Source organism: Stigmatopora argus, chromosome 14, assembly GCF_051989625.1.
Source record: "Stigmatopora argus isolate UIUO_Sarg chromosome 14, RoL_Sarg_1.0, whole genome shotgun sequence".
NCBI classification, from domain to species: domain Eukaryota; kingdom Metazoa; phylum Chordata; class Actinopteri; order Syngnathiformes; family Syngnathidae; genus Stigmatopora; species Stigmatopora argus.
Window position 1 is genome coordinate 17,290,431 of NC_135400.1, and position 7,779 is coordinate 17,298,209.

General features: G+C 40.3%; 1 protein-coding gene across 4 annotated transcripts in view; it reads left to right on the forward strand.

Annotated features, from left to right (window-relative positions):
- LOC144087983 (MAPK regulated corepressor interacting protein 2-like) overlaps positions 1 to 7,779 on the forward strand; it is a 65,703-nt gene that overhangs the window by 12,702 nt on the left and 45,222 nt on the right. For all 4 annotated transcript variants that reach the window (XM_077618142.1, XM_077618144.1, XM_077618145.1 and 1 more), the window contains one exon: positions 6,804 to 6,877. The gene's annotated coding sequence lies outside the window, so the exon portion shown is untranslated. The remainder of the gene's footprint in view (positions 1 to 6,803; positions 6,878 to 7,779) is intronic.

The window sequence follows — 7,779 nt, forward strand, 5'->3', positions numbered from 1 at the left end:
ACGGATCAGCGCCGCAATCGGCCGCTCACCTGGAAAACTGGAGAGCAAAGACGGAAAACTGAGTGACAGCATCGCGCGTCTGGCAAAAAAAAAAAAAAAAATGCTTTGTTTCATTGGAAGCAAATGCTTTTTTAGATACTAAAATGATGTAAATCAGATTGTGGGTTATTTAATCCACCTGCTGCATTTTTTATTAAAACATAGATGAAAGTATTGGTGGCGCCATTTCATGGCACCGAACAGTGTTTTAGATCTTTTAAAATGTCTGAGAGAGGTTTTAAATGGCTTGTTTAAAAAAAGCCCTTAGACATGACCTTTCTGACAATGCGGCTAATGTAGTTAGCATTATGAGCGTGCTAATATCGTTTCGATTAATCGATAGATCCAGGACAAATTGTCTTGAGGTATTTTTTTATCTAAAAATCCTCATTTTGTGAGTTTCTTAATAGCTAAACCAGCATAGCATGATGCAATCCGAACATTGACATACTCTACGTCACGTGTCAAGGTGGCGGTCCGGGGGCCAAATCTGGCCCGCCGCATCATTTTGTGTGGCCCGAGAAAGTAAATCATGAGTGCCGACTTTTCTGTTTTAGGATCAAATTAAAATGAAGAGTATAGATGTATATTACATTTCCTGATTTTCCCCCTTTTAAATCAATCATTGGCATTTTTAAATCCATTTTTTCTGTGTTTTTAGTTCAAAAATCATTTTGTAAAAGCTAAAAATATATTTAAAAAAGCTAAAATAAACATTGTTTTAGATCTATAAAAACTGAATATTCAGGGCTTTTAATCCAGTTCTTTTAATCCATTTATATAAAAAAAATCTAATTATTATATCTAAAATGGTCCGGCCCACGTGAAATCAAGTTGACGTTAAAGCGGCCCGCGGACCAACCCGACCGAGTCTGACACCCCTGCTCTACGTCCACTACTTTATGATTATTCTTTTAAAAATCAGTTTACAGTCTTCATAAGCATTTAGCACGCATGCCGGCTCTTGCTAAAGACAGCTGCTAGCCGTCTAGACAGACAGGAGAGAACTTCTTTGCATCCGGACCAGGCCCAGCCGGGATCATCTCGCTGTCACTGCCGTCATTCCTCATCTCCCGACAGGAGCTCTCGATCCTTGGCAGGATTTTCCGCTGCCGTCATCATCTCTCACCAGCTAGAGGAAGGGAAAGCATAATTACAGGATAGAGATCAACAATAACTCACCACTACCTAAAGTTAACACTAATAACAATGGTTAACCAGCAAGCAGCCTTGACATTGTTTGGGAGTAAGACCAAAACAATTCGTCGCGGTCCACCTGTTGCCCGTACGCCTTACAGAAAGGACTATTTATTTTAAGAAAAGTTTTAGTTTTTGTTTTAAGTTTATATGGGAAAGTGTAAAAAAAGAAAATGGAATCGTAGAGTTGGGATTTGACTTACCATGTTTTCTCGCATATATGCTGTATTTGTCGCTAAAAAAATATTATGACTGAATCGAGGGTGCGGCTTATATGCGCACAAATTAGACTTGACATGCACAAAACTGCAAAGTGGCAAAGATGAAACGCCATAACGAAAGACAATGCAGCCAATCCGGTCATTTATTTCAAAATAGATAAAAAAAGATAAACAGATAAAGCGCCTAACACAATTTATTTTGACGTCTATGAATGAAATTCAAGAAAAACAAATGTATATTGCATAAAACGTGAAAATACCTACCGACTTGTGCCTGCCATTGCGATGATTTTTCTTAAGATTTTCCCTTTAAAGTAGCAACACATTTGTACTCCCTGATAAAACCATGAATATGGAGGTGAAATTGTGAATCGGGCGTCTTATATGAGAGAAATTGTAAAAATTCAACGATTTTAGGCCATTTTAAGGGTGCGGCTTATACGCGGAGGCGGCTAATATGCGAGTAAATACAGTAATTTGATTAGTTTATAGTAGTTTATGGAACATGAGCATGTACACGATAGACCAGTGGTGTCGAATGTATGGCCCGCCTGGAAGTCCAATTCGCAGAATGGCTTGCTTTTATTTTGACAGTAGCACTGTAAAACTAAAACTGGAGATTTGTGCACTTCTACACTTGACTCACTTCAGTCAAACATTGGGGAAAAACTCATTCTGTTTGATTGTGCACCCCAAATTTGGTTCAAAACAGCTGTTACACTTAACTATTGTTAAAAGAAGCATTTATTTCGGGTTATTTTATTTTTCCGAAATATCCTTTACAACAGGTGTCGGGAACCTTTTTGACGAAGAGGGCCATAAACAATTCATATTTTCTAATGTTATTCCTTGAGAGCCATACTCTGAATTTAAAAGTGAAATACATACATGTAAATGGGTGTCTTTTATTTTAGTAATTTCACCACTTTTAAAGTGGAAAAAAAGAATACTTTTGACAACATTCTTATGCAGTTGCTAATCAATGAGAGTATGCCTTTTAGCAGAGTCTAATGCAAAAAAGAAGACTAAAGCAGCACTGGACGTAGTATCTCAGTTCTGTCACCAGCGGGTTCCATATTTTAGCTCACAGGTTAGCGAAGAGCCAGATGCACCCATCGAAAGAGCCACATGTGGCTCCCGAGCCATTGGTTCCCTACCCCTGCTTTACAGAATAACTAAAGATTGCTCAAGTGAGCTTTTCAGGAACGGCCAGCTTTTGCTAAGGTTAACTTCACGACACACTTACACGACGGCGACACGCGCGTGCGGGGTTGGCCTCGGCCGGCTGACTTTGAAAAGCCAAATGGTACGCCTCCGTCCTCCATCTCCTCCGCCGCCGTCTTCGCCGACACCTCCCAGATCCCGGCTATTGTTTTTATTCACATGACAGTGTTTTCGCATTCCAGTCTACCCTCTGCAGCCCGAGGGTCACGGAACAAGCATAAACACACACGCACGGCAGCGGCAGACATATCTCATTCTTGGGACGTGTAGTATAAACAAAGTACTAGTGTATCTCCTCCAGCACGTCTTGACTACGTCCTCCTCGATAAGCTGGGTTTTATTAAAGGCCGGTCAAGTCAAAATGCAGCTGTGTTGCAAAAATATTGCATCCTCTTGTTTCCGGAGAGGTCATTTAAACATATTTTTTACTGGATTGTTTCCTGCTGGCTCGTGTTCGGAAAAGCAGGAAAGAGAACAGTTGACGAAAAACACCTGGAAGTCCTCAAAGGGATGTTGTAGGTCAACACGAAAACTAATCAAATAATTTGACCTTCAATTTGAGATACACAAAGATAAACAAGGCCGTGTTTTTTCCAATACGAAAGAAGACAGCTGATTTTTAATGAGATTATCCTCTATAAAAGCATTTGGTTTTTTTGGTTTAGACCCTAAAAATGACAATAATCTTCCAAACCAACCAGGCCAATGGAAAGTTAGACCTTACCGACTTCAATTCTTTAAAACTGATTACAGGAAAAACTATGAATTGATTGATGAATAAGAAAGTGAAAACAATCTGCGTTAAAAAAAATATTTGAAGAGTTTTTAGGTTAAAAAATGTCCTCGCAATAAATTATCTGATAGTATATTAATCGTGGCAGCCCTAATTGGTAGACACCATCGGTAACCAGAACTGCAAAATTGTCCGCAAAATATAGATGGATTTTAACACGAGAAATATTAACTGAATTCCATTTTTAAAACGTCTTTTTAAACCAAAACAGTACATTTAAGTACAGGTCAGCAAGGGAAATTGTAACAACTTATTAACAGTTTTCCGAGAGCCAAATGCTCTCAGAGTGCAAACCGTGGCATGTTTGAATCCCGATCAGATAATGCAACCACACTACCCTCATCAGATAGTATTGTATTACAGCTATGCGCAATCTGATTAACTGGCCAAAGCGGGGATTTACCACCGAGTATGTGACAAACGTCTTACAGGCACAACGAGAACACACGAGAGAGAAAACAAATTTGGAGATGTGCTGATTGTGCAGCGTCCCAGACCCCCGAAAACCATGTAAAGCAGAGAGAAGAAGACCACAGCCTGTCTTGTCCTGAAGCTCGCCAGCTCATTCTTTTCACTGAATTGTGCCAAGCCAATGTTCCTGCCTGAAATGCTAATGACGAGAGCCAAAGCTCGCACTGACACCGCCATGATTTTGGGCAGAGATTTATGCAAAGCAGCCAGCGAGGCCACGGGAGCCGGCCTCCATTTCAGCATACCAAAGAGCCTCTTAATCTGCTTTAATTCTATTACGGTTTGAGCTACAGCTGGATAAGAAGTCGGCTTAGCGCTAGTGCTCCTAATGCCGGATTCACTTGCGGGGTCTCTTAGGTTTTTTTTTGTCTTGACATTTGACAATGACATACCTGTCGACTTATACGTTCTTCCAGTATTTTATATGTATTTTTAAACCTTTCAAATTGTGTACGCCGTATAACAACTTTTGTACGGGATTTTTAAAGTACGTTTTTTTTGTAAAACCGATCTCGGTTTACCCATTTCGGCTCTAATCCGGATCGTCTTGGTCACTGGTAGCAAATGAAAACGTCATAGTATTGTCATGCTTTAAGCATAATATGCCTTTTCACTATATAAATATAGCCTGTCAGCAAGCAATGTACCCAGACCGTCAAGCTGTCAGCATCATACAGCGACATCTACACAATCTTGAATTTAGTGCATACTTATTAGGGACCAAGTCTACTTTGGGGACAATTTTAGACTTTTAAGTGCGCCCATTGTGAGTAAATATTAGATTAGATAACTTTATTCATCCCGTGTTGGGGAAATTTCATTGTCACAGTAGCAAGAGGGTGAGAATACAGACACAGGAAAATACATTTTAGACATAAATAAATAGGTAATAAATAAATAAATATGTGCCTATTGCATTTATACTTTTGTAATCGCTTAATAAGGGGAATTACAATCATTAATAAGAAGAGCAATTGGCCGAGTTTGACGGGTATGCAACGATGGAGACCGTACACACACTTGCTATTTTTTTGTTTTTATTTTTTAAATGTGGCTTGGTAATTCCCTGAGAATCTCAATTTTAAGGACATAGTCCTACTATGATTGACTTTCTTTAGCCCACACCAAAAATACATTTTCTGCAAGTAAAGCTAAGCATGTCTTAAGCCTAAGAATTCTCCTCAAATTCAACTGCGTACGCCTTCATTTTGATTTGTTGCCAGTGTAACACTAAGGTCTCCCCGTAGTAGTTTTCTCCGTGGCTTGTCGTCACTTCGAAATGAGAATGACTTGAGTACGCGGAATTTGGCCGAGCGCCCCATTCCTCAGTGATGCTATCATTAAAGGGGGCGGGGCAAGCCCGACGAAGTAGAGTACAGGTGTCCCTCAGAGGTGAGCTACGTGCTTCCTGCAGCTGGCTTATCTGCTCACTAAAATGAATCAACACTTCCTGGCACAGCAGGGTCCACTTTTTGCACCTGCCCAAATTCCTTCCACATCTTATCGAGGAATTCCCAAAAGCAAAATATGAGGGCGTGGGGGGTGCGCCTTGATAAACTGTAGTCTGTTGACATGTTCACATTTGTCCTTAAACATATTTTTTGAAAGGGCCGTTTCTTGTATTCTTATGTTTCTTCTTTAAATTGGAGTTCATTTTGCAAAGTTAGCTTCTCTCGTGGTATAGCCCCACCTGTTGTTTTATCTATAAAGCCTGCTGGTTGTACATTATTTCATAACCACACTTATTTTTGTATTTGTGATTTCATGTTTTCCCAAAGTCTCTGTTTTTAATTCCTTTTTTTATGACAGGAAACAGTGATGAACGTATGTTGTGTGTTGACTCTCAAAACAATGTGTAGTTGTGCGACACTTAGTGTACTGCAACGTCATTAGCCGTATGATTATTATTATTATTTTTTACATGGTCCCCTTCTGTCAGATGTTTTTTTAAATACTGTATGTCGGGTGTAATGTACAGTAATCCCTTAGATCAGGGGTCTCGAACTCAATTTACCTGGGGGCCGCTAGAGGCCGAGTCTGGGTGAGACTGGGCCGCATCAGGATTTCCACAAGAAAAGCACTGATAAAACATTCCAACGTTATCAAATATCTTTATTTTTTAACAAAAAATAATGAATTAAATAAATTAACTTAAAGATTAATAAAAAATAAATCGATCGAAACATGCTGTAAAACACGAAAAACATGAGTGGACAGAGCTACTGCCACTGGCTGCCACTTAAACGGCGCCATCATGGGGAAAGGGGTAAAAAAAAAAAAAAAAAAAAAATTTAAAAAAATTTAAAAATCGATTTTTTTTTTACTGCGCGCCATATGATTGCTACTGCGCAGAGAAGACGAGAGTAGTGCGCAATTGCGCACGCGCGCAGCTTAGAGGGAACATTGCTCCGAACACAAGTGTCATTCATATCAATTTTGCGGGCCGCACGAACATTAATCTTTCATATTAAGACGGGGGCCGCAAATTATCGTCCCGAGGGCCGCAGTTGGCCCGCGGGCCGCAAGTTTGAGACCCCTGCCTTAGATTATCGCATCTTCACTTATAGTGAATTCACTACTTCACAATTTATTTCTGCTATTTTTTTTTTTTAAATGGTTAAAAAAAAATTTTTTTTTTTTTAGATTTCATAAATATGTTAAAAGCCACTTTTCCTACGAGGACTCAGCACTGAAGAAAAAAAAGTTATAATAGGGGTGACCCAACTTTGCAAATTTTCCATGTCTGGTCTACATTAACCGCGATATTCGAGGGATTACTGTACTGTAATGTTTTTTTTCATATCTATAGTGCACTGTCAGCAATATTTTTTTAAATTTCATCTATTTATTCTTTTCAGAGTACTTCGTCTACCCCCTACGTTACAGAAGAACACCATTTCCAAGTCGTCCGTTGAAGAAAGCAGCCCAACAGGTAAACACACCTTAAGAGGCCATACTAACGAAGCAGTCAGGCAGACGAGGGTCCGTCACACAAGCACGGGCATATTTACATCGGCGTGGAATGAAACATGTCTCCCTAGTTACAGTATTACTCAAACAAAACAGTAGCGAAAAGCATGATCGCATTCCTTCCCACCCCGAAGCCCCCCCAGCCCCTTCCGCCCCCCAGCCCCCTCCCGCCCATCATCCTGGCTCTTTCCCGATCCCCCGCCCCATCTAGTGCTTCCAACTCTTCCCTTCCCTTCATTAATGGACTACTTTTCCATCTTGTGTCTCCCCGCTTACTAAAGCGCTTCCTCCCTCTCGCCCCCACGCCACCTCCCCCCATTCGATCCAGCCTTTCTTCCCCTTCCGCTGCCTGAAAGTGGATGGGGATGGGGGTCGTGGGTCTGAACTGAAAGAAATCCTGCCCTCAGAAGCCCCAATCTCTATCAGGCTAGGCATCTCCATGGTAGCACGACCCCCTAAAAAGGCTCCATCATGCTCCAGTGCACTCCAAAAGGCCTGAAAAGGGAAAAGCAGGGAGCAAGTGAAAGAATGTCGAGGAAAAAAAATGTCAGCTTCCCAACACAATCTAAGTTCTGTCTGGTCATATTTCCTCACGTTGAACTTATATGCCGCCGTTAACCGACATCGTTAAAATGAATTGGAAGCCTTAGGCGTTGGTTGAGTTGATTTATAGGGCAAGTGACTATTTAAAAAAAAAAAAAAAAGAATTAAAGCGTATAACAACAGCTATTATACATAATATATGTATGGCAAATAGTTGCTCAAAGTATGGAAATTTATTAGACCTTTGACAATGGCAAAAATAATGTTTGTTCACCCAATAACTTTTTGGTACACCCATTTTTGTGATGTCAGTTTTACCAA